The 6,000-nt window shown below is 35.2% G+C and overlaps 1 protein-coding gene across 14 annotated transcripts in view; it reads left to right on the top strand.

Annotated features, from left to right (window-relative positions):
- The first annotated feature begins 2,156 nt into the window (after window positions 1-2,156).
- Window positions 2,157-6,000, top strand: part of Spn (protein phosphatase 1 regulatory subunit spinophilin) — a 304,267-nt gene continuing 300,423 nt past the window's right edge. For 8 of the 14 annotated variants that reach the window (XM_081746437.1, XM_081746427.1, XM_081746434.1 and 5 more), the window contains exon 1: window positions 2,498-3,141. The gene's annotated coding sequence lies outside the window, so the exon portion shown is untranslated. Of the gene's footprint in view, window positions 3,142-6,000 lie in introns of all 14 variants that reach the window. The other 6 variants (XM_081746431.1, XM_081746430.1, XM_081746429.1 and 3 more) reach the window with 4 other exon arrangements.

Raw genomic sequence — 6,000 nt, 5'->3', positions numbered from 1 at the left:
GGGAAGGGGCGGCGGCTGAAGTTAGGGGGGCCCGACCCAACCATATTATAGTTCATCACCATATTATAGTTCATTTCCAAGCATGCCGTGAAAATTTTAGGGGGTGGCAGTAAAAATTTAAGGGGAGAGACCGGCCACCTATACCCCCTGAATACGGGCTACTGTGTTTTATTAGGATTTCCCGTTTTCTCCTTGATTTTCATTCCACATATTCCTTCGCAATAATTAAGCCTAACTTTCATTTTTTTTTATCCATTAGTCTAAAAGACAACCTCGACACGTTAAAGATTTTGTTTCATTTCAGTTATTTCTCTGAGAGTTTATTCTCTACTCAAATAAAGCATATCAATCGAATATTGTCTCTCTCCTTTCGAATTCTAACAATGTTCTTCAAACTGGAACGATATTCTATGATTTTTGTTCGTTGAAATATATTTGATTTTATTATTTTTCCTCATTCAACTTTTGATTAATATACTTCAGAAATTCCCGTTTCTTTGGAGGTGATCCTTGCCCCGCCCCTGTACCACTGCCCGATCCAATTGTACAACAATAAGATCTACGACTAGAAGTAATTAGGGATGTGCACAAGACAAGATTTGTGTCTGTATCGTCTCGAAAATGTGCTGTAAAAGTGATGTCTCGACTCTAAAAAAGTATATTTCTCTATTGGAAGAGCCGTGTCTCGACTCGAATTTTGTTAGGAAAATCCTGTCTCGACTCGTCTCTTGCGGATCCCTAGAAGTAATGCATATTCTCTTTAAACTGACTTCGATCCGACATTTAGTTCTGGAGTTATGTAGGGATGCGCACGAGTCGAATCGAGACAGAATTTTCCTGAGAAAATTCGAGTCGAGACACAGCTCTTCCAATAGAAAAATATATGTTTTTCGATTCGAGACATCACTTTTACAGCACATTTTCGAGACGAGGCAGCCTCAAATCTTGTCTCGCGTGCATCCCTAGAGTTATGCCTGTTTTTGCATTTTTCCGACAAATTTTTGGCTTCTCATAGCGCTGAAAGGAAGCAACCAGGTTGATCTATACTTTTTGCCTTATCTTCGTGTCAGGAATAACACCATAAACGTTGTCGGTGTTATTTTGAAACACACTGTATATACAAATATTAGAATAATAATTAAAAAAAATGAATTGTTTCAAATGTTGATTATTTTTCTTTCGTGGCCGTAGTTCGGCTAGTTGGAAATCCAACGCTGCGTGTTTCTGAAAGTAAAATCAAGCGCTCTGTACAACAATTAAAAATATAATAAAAAAGTACACAGATTATTCTCTAATTATTGATTCATTCTAACTTTGGACGGTGTTGGACCAATTTTCGAGAATATTGTCACTCTCTACAAAATACATGGGAAATATAGAGGATACATACTCCCATCTGTTAGTGATAGTTATGTCTTTACACTTACCTTAATCTGTTATTTGATTTAAAGAAAAAAAAAGAGACTGAGAAATCAGTGAAATTGTTGGGTCTATAGACCGAGCCCTGATTTTTCGAGTATAAGTCTCGATGTCTGAATCATTTTGGTCTGCGATTTTTGTTTCTAAAAAAAGGGAGAAATTTAAAAAGAGAAAAGTTCCCGATTAATTATTCACGATATCCACCTTATTATTCAAGGAATGAGAGAGAATAGTTTTTTTTTCTAAATTTATTTTTACTTTTCTTTTGAAAAATAATATTAAGACTCGTATGCGATAAATTGTCCATAAAAGAAAACATTTATGAATTATTAATGATGAGATTTAATAATAATAATAATAATAATAATAATAATAATAATAATAATAATAATAATAATAATAATAATAATAATAATAATAATAATAATAATAATGTTACTTGTAAAGAAAGATGAGACTTATAAAAATACAAAATCAGCGAGTGATATAAACAGCAAATTAATCACTTTCTTTATAGGAAAAGTAACAAACACGTTACTATATATTTCACGGCAGCTCCTCTATTTTTAAAACAAATATATGAGAATTTTGTTTTGTCTCCGATCCGAATGTGTTGGACTGGACTACGGTATTTGAGCTCTCCTGCCAGAGGGGAGTAATTGGTGAGTGACGCAAACTGTGTTTGAGGTCTCATGAGTAAAGAGGTTATGACCTCGTGGCTTAAGGTGCATGTAATCATAAATATAACACGATTGTTTACATAACAAACGCATACTGAGAGCAATAGTCTCGTCGCCTATGAGAAAGAAATTCTTGAAGGTGGTGTCAAGATTGATCTTATACAGATTGCACAAATTACCACAGAGAGGCGCTTAAATCGAACTCGCCATTGAGCCAGAGATCTACAGTAAGTTTCTCACAGTGTTGTCACAGGTCCACATACATTTATTGTCACGTTTCATGTTGTTTGTGTAATGGCGTAAATGTGAGGCTTAAGTATGAACTATTTTCCGTTGAATGGATATATTTTACTATATGAAAGGAGATACGAACCAAAACAATTATAATAAGGTAAATATATTGACCAGATGAACGACAAGACGGAAGTAGAGAAAGTTGACAAGCAATGTGGCAACGGTGTGAACTTTGACTGGTTAGCCTGCTGACGAAGGTAAGTGAGTCTGGTGGACGTATTGGGGTGTTTGAGTGAGATGGAATGGAAAGGTGAACTGAAGTGAGAGAAATTGTGAAACAAATGTTTATAGCTTACTATGAGGGAAGAATGGCAAAGCAAAGTGAGAAGTATGAACGAGATACAGACATTTTTCTATGCAATGTGATGCTTAATGCACGTCAAAATAACATGGCCAAATATCGTTGTCTAGATGTCCTCGTCGCGGAGTACACTAATCGGTCTTAATTCCAGAAATATAGATGAAGTACAGAAAAAAAGATCTGAAAATGCTGTCGTCGTAATTTTGTTTGTATTGTATTATAGTTTGTGAGACATTTAGTGAAGTATACGATGTGATGTTATTGTGAAACGTTTTGAAGTTGACTTTTGGGAGGCAACATCGTAAGGACTTGTCAATCGGTCTTCCTATATAGAAGTGAATAGTGATAACATATCGTAGGCATTATTCGCATGTTCTGTTGTAAGTTTTTGTAATAACTGTTGCTATTTAGTATGAAGCAAAGTCCAGATGAATATTTACTTAAAAGGTAAGTCAAAAGTAGTGTAATAATGACTATTTTTTAAATGCTTACGGTACTGTATTTATTAACCTGGTAAATAATCTATACCTTACCTGTGCATGTATCACATTAACTCTTTTAGTAAGTACTAATTAGCACATCAAGGTAGAAAGCGAATTAATTTTCTTGAAAGTAGAGTAGCCAGATGAAATTAATATTCGATTGTATTTAAGGTGCGTCATAAGGATGTTACTTATTTGTAAATGTTACCTTGCACTGTAACGAAACATGATGCAGATAGACCGATAGGTAAATGCTGTGTGAAGAGATTAGCAACCGCTGACCTTTTTTTTTTATGTGCCCTTGGATTTCTATTCTGATGATTACTTTCCTAGTATTATTTAAACAACAAATCCTGTTGCCATCATCTCGCTAAATGCAGAAAGTTCGCTTTTAAGACATATTTTTATGTTAGTCACTGTAACCCTGTACGAAAGAGTTGTTAATCTTAACAAAAATTTGCCAGACTTTATTTGTATTAAAGTTAGATCTTTTATTGCAAGATGCTCTAACCAAATAATGTAGCAGATAGGGTTCGGTGGGACTCCTCATGAATCTGCAAAATTAACCTCTTTTTCAACTAATTTTGATCTTCTTTCTCAAATATTGGTGTCGATTCGGCATATTTTTGGATATGGGGGGCCAGAATTTTTTGAGTTAAAATTTCCTACTTTCTTGGTATGTTTTCTGTATTTTTTTGTAGGTTCAGGTTGGGTTAAATTAGATTAGGTTAAGTTAGGTTACTTTCGGTTGGATTAGGTTAACTTTGTATTTGCCCCCCAGTTCCAAAACTATCCATTTGGATTGTATTTTGCAAACGAGTACGTGGAATTAAGACTAGAACACGGCTGAAAATGATCACATTTAAAATTGTATTTGATTTGAAGAAAAATACGGAATAGAATTTAATTGGTATTATTTTTTTAAACTGGTTTCAGTTTTTTTTTTCCCACGGGTGGTATTTAGTTTCTCCCCCAAATAACTTGATAGTGATTAGGTTAGGTTCCCAGTAATTGTTTACAACAGCTCACTATATGTCACAGCATCGAATCGGGGCCCGTCGGTGGATTTGGGGGAGATATTATGGTGATGTTGAAATAGGAACGAAATTGGGAGTTTTGTGATATTTATGTTGATTCTTTTAAGGCGTTTGTCACACGTGACAATTCATCAGTAGCGGTACATTATTGTTCTTCCAACATGCAAAAGTAATCGTTCACAATGATCCTCAGAATTCAAACAATAATTGGACAAGAGAAAGATAATTAATTGATGGTCTTAGTATGTATTTCTTTTTAAGTATCTCAAACTGTAAAGTACCAAAGTAAAATACGTACGTGTCGAATGTGGTACTATTTTTCAAAAATTGTAAAATTTTTGCATTGCGTTGCACAGCGGATCATTTTAAAAGTTGGTATATATGCAAGGGCGCCCATCAGGGGGAAAAGGTGGGGCGCTCGCCCCCCCCTAGAGGAAATTGTACTTCAGAATATCGAAAATCCAATAGAATGTTTACATTAGTTACAGCAAAATTTGAAACTATTTTTGAAACGTCGCTTATACTTGCCCCTCCTAGGAAACCACAACGTAGGCGCCCTTGTATATATGGCCTAAGTTTAGTTAGTGGGGTCCAGACTTATTTTCGAAAATACAATGAAATTTCGCTTATTTCTGTTAATACTAGGTTAGGTTACGTTAGGGTTAGCTGCTTGCATATTTGTATTCATATTTCCTTACGTGCGCTTCTGGAAAGTACATATAGTCTCTACAGGATTTTGCATTTCTCATTTGTACAACATGTAGTACGATACGCAGAAATCAATTACAACTCCATCACTCCCATTCATTTCTCTTGTAGATCTTCTATATTTTTACTTACTTCTGGACTCCTTCAACTAAACATAGTGCTATATAATTTGATTTTATACTTCTTTCATCATAACTTACTTTCTCATAATGAATATCAGTAGGATCTTTTGCTTTATAATTCTAAAATTATTCTTTGTAGGTAGGTAGAACCAGTGGTGTCCCCCCCCCCCTTATGTCCATGACGCACCCCCCAATTGTCTATCCATAGGTTTTCTTCCATGAAGAAAATTTTTTCGATTAATTTTTACACCCCCTCAAACATATTTGTATAGATTTTTACCCCCCCCCAAATATTTCAATGACGCAGTTTGCGTCATAGCCCCCCTTTGTGGGCACCCCTGGGTAGAACTCTAGACAAATCACTAATGAGAGGAGTTTGGAGACTAATTTCAATATTTAATATTACTTTTAGGCTAGTTAGTGTGCTTTTCAGTGTTGGAAACTTTTTTTTAATTAGTGTAAGATTCCATTATTATGCATAGATGCTAAGGAAAATGGCGATGATGAGGTGAGTGATGATGGAATGACGAAGGCGAGAGGAAACAGAAGAACCCCGAGAAATCTCACGCACACTTTTGTGCTTGTCCACCACAAAAACCACTAAGTCCTCTTGGTGGAAGCTGGGCTTGAACCAAAGATCACACTCGACAGAGGTACCTTTCCTTAACTTAAGCATTTTTAAAACATTTATTTTCATTTAATTCCTTCGTGCGCAAACCGGGTCTTGCTGAATGATATGGCTAAACAGTCCAGCGTCAATGTATTTAGTACAGGAAATAATTTCGAGAGGCGCTCCTGTTTTCATTCTTGGTCGCCATGTGAGCTGTTGCTAATAGTACGTAACGAACATTATATTCTAATTTACTAATCTGCAATATATTTCTGTATTGATTTCAGTAGTACCACCGGAATTTAAATAATTTAGTACGTGGGTAATTTTTATCATAAAATGGAATA

The sequence above is a fragment of the Thermobia domestica genome, chromosome 18 (assembly GCF_964235325.1).
Source record: "Thermobia domestica chromosome 18, izTheDome1.hap1.1, whole genome shotgun sequence".
Lineage (NCBI taxonomy): Eukaryota > Metazoa > Arthropoda > Insecta > Zygentoma > Lepismatidae > Thermobia > Thermobia domestica.
Note: the sequence above shows the minus strand (reverse complement) of the source record. Positions and strands in the feature narration are given on the sequence as shown.